The 12,937-nt window shown below is 41.1% G+C and overlaps 1 protein-coding gene and 1 long non-coding RNA gene across 2 annotated transcripts in view; one reads left to right on the forward strand and one right to left on the reverse strand.

Moving 5' to 3' along the window:
• Nucleotides 1-12,937, reverse strand: part of LOC124175674 (obscurin) — a 201,513-nt gene that overhangs the window by 29,187 nt on the left and 159,389 nt on the right. The gene's annotated exons all lie outside the window — the stretch shown is intronic.
• LOC124175675 overlaps nt 1-12,937 on the forward strand; it is a 153,800-nt gene that overhangs the window by 4,535 nt on the left and 136,328 nt on the right. The window lies entirely within an intron of this gene.

The following is a 12,937-nucleotide window of genomic DNA, read 5'->3' on the forward strand; positions in this document are numbered from 1 at the left end:
ATGGAAGTTCCTACGGTTTTCGTAACGAAAAAAATACAGTAATTAAAAGTCACAGAAAAATTTGGTTCTACTAGCAGTAAGTTAACTTATCCAGAAATTTTTAATTAACGCCGAATTTCTCCTCTACAAATTTGTTTCACGAATAGGAAACAGTTTTAAAAAAATTTAATCCATAGCCTTTACGAACTTATCGTTATGCGATCGGATTGCCATTAAAATTGACTTATATGAAAGGGAAATAAGCTTTCGTATATTTCGTGGTCAGTCAGTGTTTCTGGGAAACTCTGCCCCGCGTGGGGAATTTCTCACCGTCACGGGGTAAACTTACACGCAGTGAATAAGACACGAAAGTACATTGTGAAAGCTACCAATTGCGGCTGCCACTTTTCTTTCACACCCCGTGACGCACCCGTTGCGTGACGATATATCTCTGCCTAATTTAGTCGGCGTGACAAGTAGGGCATTAATTTTCTCCAGTGTTTCGGTTAGCTATCACGAGCAACACGTGTTTCTCGCAATCGTAATATTTTTTTTGCAAATCAATTGTAAAACCAGGCGAGTTTGGCAACATGCTGATGAAAAACAACTGTTTTTACCCACTAGTGGAGAAATGGTTTGCCATCATCCAACGCGCACGTCATTCGTTAAGTAATAGCGTCTTTTGTTCATTTTCAGCAGGTGGTCAAAATCCTCTGATATTACATTTTTATTGTGAAAAATATCGTTAACGTTTCATTATATTCTGCAGGCCTGGTACTCGGTCACTTTTCTCGTTATCAGTGACTATTTTCCAACGTAGTCGATTGTTGTCACTTGTTTCAAGAATTGGTCACTTAGGTCACTTTTTCGGTCGTAATGGAGTTTCGAACAGAGATTTTGTTCGTCAAGTTTTTACAGTATTTTTAGCGGGCAAATCAACCCTGATCACATTGTTTATTGTTGCTGTATCGAAATGTTTCCTACGAAAGGGAAATAAATTCATAAATCAGTTGTCGTTCACTTATCATTCGTTTACTAAACATCGTGTCCAGTGCTACATTTTTTTTGAACGCGAAAATAGATGGGAAAACCCGCTTACAGCGACATAATTGAAACTATTAGGGCTATTTCTATTGAGATGAATAACACTGTGATAGCAAAGCAAAAGTCGTTTAAATACCGTGCGATAATTAATTCCGATCAGTCGCTTTGCGTCGCGTTTTTCAGCTTTTCAGAAAGTCAATTCTTTCAGTTTTTTGAGACGACTTGACCGCTACCATGCTTGATCCTGGTGTCTGTATTCGTCATAGGTCTCAAGTATACACAACGTCTTTACGCATAATCGTGGCGGAGCTTGCTTTGGTTAAAATTTCGCTCCATCCTATTTTGTAAATTAAACTCAGTTCGATGCAACTGTATCACTGCTACGCCAGTGCCTGATTTTAATTTAAGGGCATTGTATCGTTATGGAATTATCCTCGACGAACTTTTTGCCGTAAGTCAAAACGACGAGAGTGGGACAAGTTTTAAGGGTATGCAGTCGAGGGCATGGGGCGTGAAATATAAATGTGAGAGCCGAATACGTATTTTCGCAATTTTGTATATTATACATCGCTTCCTCCCCCCTTTATCATCCTCGTATAGCAGGTATTTTTACACCTGTATCCGAATGTTTTCTTCTCCTCCCTCCCGCATCTTTTCCCATTCTTTTGTACCACTTCCTTCTCTTCTAACGTACGTACGTATATACGATACATATACACACGTGTTATACAATGTAACGTAGGTGTGGCTGCGGGTAAGCTGCGTTCTTAAATTGCAACGAGAGCACGTCTTGAATTTAGAATCGGAGCATGATATACATAAAAGATTTCTGCAACCGCCGGGGGAAAAATCCAAAACCGAGACAGATGCAGAGAACTCACGTAGGTATTACATATTTCTACGGGGTCTCGTTTGCTCGCTAGCTCGAAGAACGATTTTTGTGTCCTAAATCTCCGGTGCAAATCGGGCGTGAACAATTAAATATTATATTCCTGGGATCTGCGTGGGTCGGAGCAGCGATTTTCCGAATCACTGATTTCTGCACGGATTCTCGGCAATCAGTGATCCGCGCGGTTTTGTTGCCTGGCTAATCACCCTGCTCGTAGTATAATTGGGGGGAACAATAGCCGGGATAACGTTCAGATCCTTCCACGATCTTCTGCGATTCGACGATTCGAGGACTTTTGATAAATCCGTCGTATATATCCCATATCGGCCGTTTTCGGTAATCCAGATTTTTCCCTTCTTTTCATTATGTACCCATGAAATATATTACGCATGGGTATAGGAAGAAGATTATCTTCAATTTCATCGGATGAAACCCTTCGTGCACGCATACAAAAGTTGGGATATATGTAGAATGAACGGCGAAGAATTCGGCAAATCGGACACAGGTCTCGAACCAGATTTCCTAAATCCTTCCGCCGACGCGAAATCATTCATTCGCTGATATTTCTATTTCAAAAGTCGTCGCGTCACTGTTGATTGATATATATATATATGTATATATACATTCACAAAAAACTTGATTTTTTTTCTTCGAGATTTGATGATAATAGATAATGAGAAACAATGCAAGCGGGTCGGGCGTGAGCAAACACGCGTAAAATAAAGCAGAAATAGCGAAACGTAAAATAGTGAAAAAATGTCGGACTTCGATATTATGGCGAAATGAAGTACAATACGAATGCCTTCTTGCATTTTGATGCGATCTGCACAAGCGACGATATTACGAGCTGCTTTGTATGCAGGCCAATATGTATGCTGTTCAGGCACCCCTGCATGGTATCCACATGTTTCCATGTCTCATTCCTCCATTCTCCACATGTTCCCTCTCTCTCTTCGCCGCGTTTCTCTATTTCCCACACGTATAAACTTCGACCAGCGTGCAGGTTTTGAAATTTTCTTATTTTGACCCAGTTTAACAACGCGGAATGTATCGGTACTACTGATTTCCTCTTTTTCGATAAAAATCGTTAGTTTTCAGATGACTGTAACGTGTGTTCTAATGATGATAACTATGCTTTTTTACAGAGGTTTGAAAAGTTTGAGGAATCAGCTTCAAGGATCTATGCATGCAATTGAAAAATATCGAATAGCTTAGGAATATTCTAACTTTCAACGAAAAGTGAAATTTCACCATTTCAAATAAATGGGAAATAACAATCTTTGTTTCTATCAAACACTAAAATTTTAGTGGGTAAAAGCAAAAAAAAAAACACTTTTTTTTAACTACCCTAATGTAGGTACACATACGTCGAGATGCATGTCTGCCAACATCGCTGCCGGGATTCGGACTGATTATTTATTTTTTACTTGCTTGTCGCTATTTTTTGAGAGACGAGGTTGCCTACAGATGATGTTGTATCCGATTAGCATATAAATTAAAACATAATTATAAGTCGACCGGTGAGTATTATAATAATGAATATTAATCGCGACGAACGAAAAGGCGTCAGTGTCACCATTGAGACACATAATTACCATATGATAATTAGGAAGATAGAAAGAGAGAGCGAGAGAGAGAGAGAGAGACGGACAGAGAGAGCCCGCTTTTCGAACCGTGCGTTATAATTTTTTCATCCCCCTTTCCCACTCGGTTGGGAATATTAAAAAGTGAACAAAAAAAATCCGCAGGAAGAACAAGGGGATGAATAATTGCACGCTTATCTCTGGTACACGGATTTCCTTCGGATGTTCGAGGTAAAAAAAAAACGGGGCGAGAAGAGAGTTGACAAAAAAAAAAAAAAAAGAAAAAAAGCTCGAGTCGCGAAAAAAATTTGCATCGAAAGTGAAAAATTGTTCCGCTCGGCCGCCGTTCTGTCCGATGATTATGCAAGCTCTGGGATATCCGTGCAACGTATATTCTATCGATATGAGGGATCGCTTCCTGGCTTTATTTCTGATCGTTAAACGACGAGACAGTGCAGATTCAGGACCAACGGCACGAATGATTGTGGCGTCCGCTTCGTTAAACAGGGTTGGAAAACCTTTGAGGAATTTGAGCTTTATTAAACCCATTCCGCAGTCATCCTTAAGCCGAATTTTATTTCCTGGTCACCTTTTCGCAAAATCTGCTCTCGTCGCGTGTTTTTCTTACGGGTAGCAGACCTTCCATCAACTTGACGCACTCTCGATGGTCTCTCTGAAAAACATTCACCCTTATCGAACCCAACGATGCGCCAATTATTCTGACCTGCGCTGCTGTTCAGTCGCCGTTATTGGTCGATTTTATAAGCTGTTATTTATTTAACGGGGAAAATTAAAAGCGGCTCGGAATATATTTGAGGAGTGATTGCCTCTTTGGAAGAACAATTTGCGTTCGTTATTTTTCTGAGATTTTATGGATGGCAGGGTGTTTTATCCATCGGGATTGATGAAACTTTGTTATTTGGAATCCTTGAAAGATATCAATTATATCTCTTTTCACAGTTCTCACTCCTTACGGATCGAAAGTAAAATAATGAATAAATAATACTATGTATTACGTATATATAACGAAGTTTTGCACTTTGGTATCGTCGGTTATTTTTTCCATCGAAACGCTATTCCAAGCTTTGGAAAAATAATGTAAGAGAATACTTTGTTTCATAGTTGTTTGTAGAAGATTTCAGATATTGAAATCAACGAATTTCTAGCAGTGAGAGTGCACGCTAATTTAATTTTCGAATCAAATTCCTTATTCTCCGGTGACTCCGGTAAAACTGACTAAAATCTTTAGTAATGTTCACAGTGAACGTGAATAAAACAAAATCCGTGCTATGTATAAACATCAAATCTCAGGGAATTCGAATAACACAAATTAGGATTTCTTGACAAGAACGTTCAATAGATAGTAAAACACTAGTATTTTTTATTTTCACCATAGTAGAAATTTTGTTTTGTTACATACTAACCAAATTAACATTGACGAAGATTGTTTGAATAATTTTTTCCCTCTTCCTAGCTTTTGATTCGGACGATACGCCGAATGATATTTTTTATACCGCGCAATTTTTTATACTACGAACACGACAACTACCCAAGAAGCCCAGAATCGAGGCCCACTTTAGAACTAGATATGCTTTTAGCGTGCCATTCAACTTTCTACGTGATGTATATCTTGGCTTTCAAGTAACGGTTGTTAAAAGCTCGGGGGGTGCGTGCCGGTGAGTTTCGCGAGAACGCCGCTGCCCCGCCCAACCTACAGGTTCAAAGGTGCTTTGTTTTATGTAACACAGTACGTCGTACGAACAACGAATGGTATTTCCAGTCTTGAATTTAATGAATTGAAATAAGTAATTAGCAGGCTTAATGCCCCGTTATTCAATTACCACTGTTTTCCCGGAAGTCTGAAAATCCGGAAAGCACGATTCTCGTATCAGCAGCTCCGCGGGAAAAAAAAAGAATTATACGTGTGGTGAAATTTTGCGCAATATCCCCTGGATAAAATCTGACGGTGGATAAAGAAGAGAAAAAACAAAAAATATTATGCCACTCAAAATAGTTGAAAACAATAAATAGAAATGAAAATTACACGATTGGTCCCGCAGGCAGGAGATGAAAAGCGGAATAAAAATTTTCCGAAAGCTTTTATTTACCGTTCACCTACGCGAAAAGTTTTTGCGCCTGATGCAGCTCCGTTTAATCGCCCGGATAACGATGCGAGAGTGCCACGCACGCCAGTCGGCAAAAGCTTTTCTCCCTTTAAGCTGGGCGAGATACTCGCGCGGCAAAATTGCTGCTGGTGCTGACGCTACTGCACAATGCGTAGCTATCTTATCGTTAAATCCGCATGCATAGATTACGCTTTTTCCCGTCCGAATAACGTGCGCCAAGTTTCACTTTCGAAGGATTTTACCATCGCTGCTGCAGCTTTGCGAATGGAAATTGTTGCAACGTTTAATTAACCCTTTCGTGCGTACATTTTTACTGACATGCGATTCGCTTGATATTTTTCATTCGCGAGTTTTTGGGGTCGCTGATTACGAATCTGAACTGGAAATTCGAAAATTCAAAATGGTGGATCTATTATGTCAGACGTAAATTCAAAATTGTATTTGATTTTGACAAAAATTTATTTTTTACATGGTTTGTGGGGCTGCTGATTACGAAGCTGAACTTGGTGGAAAATTCAAAATTGTGGATAGAATATGGAATTTGACTTAGACTTTGACTTGGAATACAGACTTTCCACCATCTTTTGAAATTAATGCTCTTCGCGTCACTGTTAAAAAAGTGATATCGTAACAGAAAGTAATTGTGATAAAATCAATAATTCGTTTGACTTTTTTCGATTCAAATTCGACCCGACTCGATCACAACTTTAGTTGCAGTTTATAAAAGTTAATTTTATACTTTTTTTTTTATTCTTCTTTGAGAACGCAGCTGTTTCCTTATTACGCTTAAAAAAAAAAAATTCTTTATTATAACACGTAATAACGTTCAGGGAGCGAAAATGGGTGGTAATTTTCGCACGAATATCTCCTCTGAATATCGGTGATATCGGTGATCAGGATAGAAGTTTATGGAGCTACGATAATGATTTCGAGGTGCTCCTGAAGCCGCTCGACAGATAGGGCCTCGTTAAAAAGCAGCGTCGCGTTTCAATTTCAAGGGGGCGTGATCACCTTACGCCGACGATGTGATCAAATAACCGCGTTAACAAGATTTTTGATAATCTAAAGAACATACATCCTTTTCACGGGGAATCTACGAGCCGAAACTCGACGGTAAATTCAATTGCCGGTGCGGAGCGAAACATCAACCGAAATTAGGTTGCCAGCTTTCTTGAAGATCGATAATAAAGCAACAACAACAATTTTCATTGGAGGTTTGCTTTTTTCGGTTTGCCTCTTGAACCTTCGAGTCGAATTTTCTAAACGAAAATAATAAATTTGGCTATCTTGGTTTTTTTTTTTTTTTGTTCCTTATCTTATGGTTAAAGTTGTGAAATTCATTATCCATTTCGTGGTGCTCCGAATTCTAAAACCTCTATACAGACTTCGTGTATCAATTTTCCTGCAAAGTATGCAAAATAAAGTAGTAAGTGACTCGAAAATGACGCTTCGCTATCCATCACCTCCCCCTCCGATATCACCGGATATCATCGAAGCTGTTCATCTACCAGGCCCGCGGAATCACCCCTCATCTCGTTTTCTGACGTCAATTCATTTCGCGGAAAAAGACAGAAGGGGAGAAAAATTGTATCGAATAAAAGTGCAGAGGGTGGAGGAGGGTGCAAAGAAAAAAATCGCTGACCCTGATATTTCTGGCAAAGGAAAATCTATCGGTCCACTTCACCGAATATATTCTTGTCGGAAAATATTATCTGCCTTATGCAATGTATTATTTTCTCTTCCCCCCGCCCCGCCATTCTGCGTCGAGGATGATTTCTCGGTAGGGGAATTTGAAAAGGCCGTTGATACGCGTGTCCGATTTGCAAATTGATTCTAAACGGAACTGATGGAAATGGAGGCATTAGTACAGAGGGAGAAAAATGCAAAACGAAAAACGAGCAAGCGGAAAAAATGGATTTTTAGCTCCGTCGCGGCGCAACCCTTCTTAGAATCTTATCTAGATATCCTGAGGAAAAACACGTGAGCTGTCAACGAAGATTTATGAGGCCGCCTGGCACGGCTTTATTGCTGCCTAGACGATCCTGACCAGTGCGGCGGTTAACGGATCACCTCGAATATCCTGGTCATCTAGCGTGATGCGAATACCGAAAATCGTTTCAATTTTCATCAGAAGTCTTCGTTCGCCCCACGATTCCATTTCGGGTTCGCCATTATCCTTCCTTGGCATAAGTGGTGCCTTATGGATCGTACCTTACAGGTATGGATACGAACGGACACCAAGAAAGATGATTCATGTTTTTGAATACGAAACGATTGCAAAATTTCTTTGCGAATAATAAATTTCTCAACGTCAATGTGAGTGAAAATTCTCTGGAATAACGGAAAACAGCTGCTCGGTGAAAATAATATCGTTACATATTTAAACACGTGATGGGGATTCGCAGACTTGTGACGAGAATTTACTTTCCACGTACGGAACAAATCATTTTTATGGGTGTATTATACCCTGCCTAACATCGCGATTGTCATTTCGGTGAAAAATCGCGATGTTTCCACCTGACGTACGTACAATTTACCGAAGTAACTGAGAATATGGCTCATGTTTTGTCCTCGTTTCTCTCGCGTTTCGCAACGTGGATATAAGAAACATTGCATCACTTGTGACTCGAGGAATTGGTAGCCGCAGAAGTGAAAAGCTTGCAGTAGAAAACGAAGGCCATCCTAAGTAGGCGTTCAAAAAACGTACAAAGGATCGAAAAATTCAACGCATAAAAAATTCCGCCAAAGTGTATCCACGTAATAATAATATATGAAACAAGTGTTTCGAATGCCGAAAGTTTTTTTTCTTTTTTTTTTTTTTTTGCTTCTTTTGCGTTGCGAGTGAAAAGGGCAAAGTAAAACTTGAAAAAAAAAAAATTTGGAATAAGGAAAAGAAAAAAAAAGAAAAAAAAAAAAAAATGAATATTCTCTGGAAACATTACGCGGGGTTTGCGTAGGCGTATTTGCCCCGTGGTACATAATAGTATGTACATACCGTACGTGTGCTTAAAAATATACGCGAGTGACATCAGAGTTTTATAAATATTAAAGCCCGTCAGCGGATTTTTCGAATACTTTTCAAACTCGCTACGCGTATTCATATATATTCAATGAGCCACCCGCAGCACGTACTTCTGCACCCACCCACCGACTCGTCGGCACTCGAAACCCCCGTGACACGAAAAAATCACACGACTGGGTGCGAGCCAACGGATACTTTGATTCTTCCTGGTGAAATGGTTGAAATAGCGCGCCTGATGCGTAAATCAAAATAGGAAAACTAGTCGGGTACAAGTTGCGTGCGTGGACGAATTTGTTCACCGGTTATCACTCTGCGAGAAGACGCCGCAGAATCAACGTCTGATCAATACCTCGTAGTCCACAATTTGAATCTGTTTGCACATTTTAATATATCCAATTTTGCAATCATTATAATCGGTATAAATACATTACTAAACTCTCTCTAATGATGAGTTTTCTTTTTATCTGTGTAAACGGAATATTTCCTGTGATAAACAACAACCGTCACACTGTGTTACTCAAAGTTTTCGTGCTCTCGCGGTTGTTTTTTTCGAAAATACTGATCGAAAATCTGAATCCAAGACTCGTCTTGCTTCCTCGTGAAAATGTTTCAACATTAATGGTCAGCTTGAATTTTATTTGCAGCCCTCTATTCCCATCCGTGCTCATCTTTCTCTCAAGAAGAGACGCGGTAAAAGTCCAGCAGCGAACAATGTTCCGATCACGTGCAGCCTCCTCGCTAACGATAAGTCGAACCCGACTCAACGCTTTAAGAGCTTTTAAGCTGCAGCACAGCGAGCGAGGATTTATCGCCGGGCTGTTTACACTCGGAAAAACAATTGACCCGGTCCAGCGGCCCGGACTTGCACCTGCCTCTCCTCGTGGCTGCTGGAAAACACCTCGCGGATCTTGAAGAACTTTCTTTCTCTCGATTAAAAAAATTTTTGCGTTACAGCAGGTTAGTTCCGGTTCTGTTGCTTGATCTTCTTCTTCTTCTTCTTCTTCTTCTTCTTCTTCTTTTTTTTTCTTCTTTTTCAAACTTTCGACGAATGGGATAAATTTGATACTTCCCACTTGGTTGGTCAAAGTGACATATTCCGCAATTCTCTTCTGTACAGCGCAGGGTGAAAGAGAGTAACGGAAACGGTGGGGAATTGTATGTTTGGTAGATGTAGAATACAGCTAATGAAATAGTTGGCTATTTTTTTTTTTCCTCACCAGAACTGATTTTTAACGGCTTAATTAACCATTGTGCGCACAATCGCGGAGTTGGTTTAAGACCGTGGAAATCCATTACAACGGAGTTTATTTTCCGCCTCGGAAATAAGGAGTTCTTCTTTGAATGGGAAATAGCATTGCAAGAGGCGCGGCATAAGCGGGTATATCAGCGTTAAAACAGCGCTTCTTTTATATTATCGTTCCATAAAAGGACTCGCGACGAGTGTGCAATATCCGGCTCGTAAACTCGGGCTTAACGCAATCCTGAACACGAGTGTTTTCCATCAGAGGAGTCAGGAGAGTGTGCAAGGAGCAAAGTCGACACAGCGAGCACGCACGGATTCCTTTACGGCACGCAGTGAAACCGTCAGATATTGTTTGAAAATTGTTTCGGGTACTCGTCATTCCCGCGTCATACTTAGTGCCGTTTGAAATTATAATTCGGAGCGAAAGTTCGCTGTATTTCTGGTCCGGAAGACACTCGAATGCTATTTTGAACCGCTTTAATCGCGAGGACGACGTGGCGAAATTGGCACCACCGAGCTTTGCTCTCCAAGCGGAAGAGTCGAGAGGGGTGGGAAAAATTCAATTCCAGTGGTTTCGGCCGGGCCTTCTAAACAACGATAAATTCGACTCGAGGATCGCGTTTTCGCACCCGAGTAGAAACGGTGCAGCGAAGCAGCTCTGATTACGGCAAGTTTGAGCCGAAGTACTTTGGGATGCACGTTTTCGTCCCGGTATTCAGGACCGTTCTCCGCCCTCATACGCGCGGTTCTCGGCTTGAGTAACCTCGGAACTTGGCACTTCCCGCTTCCCGCTTCCCACTTCCTATTTCCCATTCCCACGAACCCGGTACCAGACCGCTTCTCGATTATAGAGCAGTAACGACGCCGTAACGGACCTTTATCTCGGGAGCAACAACTCTTGACATTAACAACGCGGCTCCGGCCGAGTGCCGACGAGGAAGAAGACTCGGGGGTGGCAACGATATCGCCAAGTGGCACCGCCCCCGGGTCTAACCTCGAGATAACGAGAGACCCGTCGCCGCGAGTTTGTCCGACACCGGAGAAACTTCCCAGGAAGTATCCGCAACTCGCGAAGGTTACCCGCGTTCACCACGAGCCCATTTCCCGACACCGAGCTTCGCTCCACATTTCGATACTCCTCGAGTCGACGGAGCAGGTGGTCTTCGGCTGCGGTCAACGATTGAACGACTGCGAATTTTACGCGATGCTTTTCGTCGGGCGGAAGAAATTTCGAGAGGTTTTACCGATCGGAACAATTCTGGAAGAGTCAAGATTTGCACTTGTTACCGTAATTCGCATCGTTGAATTAAACTAGGAAATCCGTGCAAAAGCCGAGGAAGAAGAACGGATGCTTCGATGTGTTGGGAGTAACAAGTTGGCACAGTATTTTCGTTCATTCGAACCTTTGATTCGTGAAATAAATAGAAAAGATATTTGGTATTTCGATGGCCTGTTCGATATGAGGTTGGAAGTCAATTGAATCTTCTCTGGATTACTTTCGGTTAGTCGAGGGTTAGATGTGTAGGGATTGGATTGACGGATTACGGAGAGGCTGGATTTACCCGTTGCGAGGAACCAATCCAAGTTTTGTCATCTGGGAAGACTGATGAAAAAATTAAAGAGACGTTTGTTAGAAAAATGACGAAAGGACTTATGTTGATCATTAAACTCTCCTCCGACACAATTTTTTTTTCATGCGCTCTCTAATTTGGTTCTAAATAAACAGAAAAAAATGAGGATGGGAAATGGGAATCTATTTCAAAGGGAGGGGGTGTCTGTAAGCATAAATGTTCTCCAATTAGAATAACATGGGATTTTGGCATATTCTGGTTTCTAATTTTTTTTTTTTAATCGCAGAGACATTAAAAAAATGTGACAATCATCGCGATTTATTTTTTGTTAATGAAAAGCATGGAAAGAATTTTGATTTTCTCCTCGTGAAATATTTTATGTAACTTTGAACGCATGTATAAAATCGAAAAAACGAATCGCGTCAAAAACAGGGTTTTTCTGGACTGGGGGAGAATTTTCATTATATCCTTGACCTTTTCAACCGATCCGACGTTATTCTTCTCATTTCGTGTACGATTTGAATATTTCCGAAGTTGCGTCGACTTCCCCTCGGAATAGAGCACTCCGGATGAGCTCATAATTTCTTTCTATTTATATGGAACCAAATTAGGGAGCGAATGAAAAAAGTCATGTTAAGGGGAAGTCTATTGATCATATAAACAGTACGACTATAATCGTAAATATACCACGAGGTTATAATTTCCGATAATTTTTACAAACATTCATCACGGAATATGGGGTTTGATTATTGAAGTGGAACAATCGTTCTCGGGCACATATCGGTAATTTCATACGTACGAGTTGATTCTAGAACACTGAAGTGAACAGACCCGTAGACAGAAGCTCCGTGCGAACACTTTTACAGCAATTAGTTACTCAATGGAATTGGTACGGATATAACGTAGTCCGGAAAAATCAGAACTGACATAAAATCGTTGTTCGGGTCTGCCTTGCGACTTCCATGCTGACGAGTAGCAGGCTTACCGGTGGAACATCGATTCTCTGTATCGGAAATTTGATTTGTCACACATATCTACCGTACTGTCGATATCGTCGTGAGACTATGTCGGAGTTATTATTCACCAGGGCGTATTTTTACCCGTATTGAACAAGCAGAACCGTTTCATGTTCCACTTGTTTTACCGAACGACGTTGATCCGAGTGTCAAAATGCTTCTTGCCGTTGGACTCGCGGAGCGCTTGAGGAGCCTGATATTTAGCAGGGGAGATTGGCGAGACTTAACACCAGCCAGGGAAGAGAATTGCGCATTTGTTCCTTGTTTTTTTTTTTCTCTCTCTTTCGCTTTCATCGCTTCACGAAAGGAATTCATTTTCCTTTCGCGTCCTCGACTCTGTCCGTTTAGTTGGCTCAAGCTGCGGCAGCAGCGGATAACCCGGAGCCCGGAGTGGCGGATTTTCAGGTCCTAAATAATTGCAGAATTGCTTCATCAACATCGGTGGCCCGAGGCGGAGACGTTAA

The sequence above is a fragment of the Neodiprion fabricii genome, chromosome 2, assembly GCF_021155785.1.
Source record: "Neodiprion fabricii isolate iyNeoFabr1 chromosome 2, iyNeoFabr1.1, whole genome shotgun sequence".
In the NCBI taxonomy this organism is placed as follows: domain Eukaryota; kingdom Metazoa; phylum Arthropoda; class Insecta; order Hymenoptera; family Diprionidae; genus Neodiprion; species Neodiprion fabricii.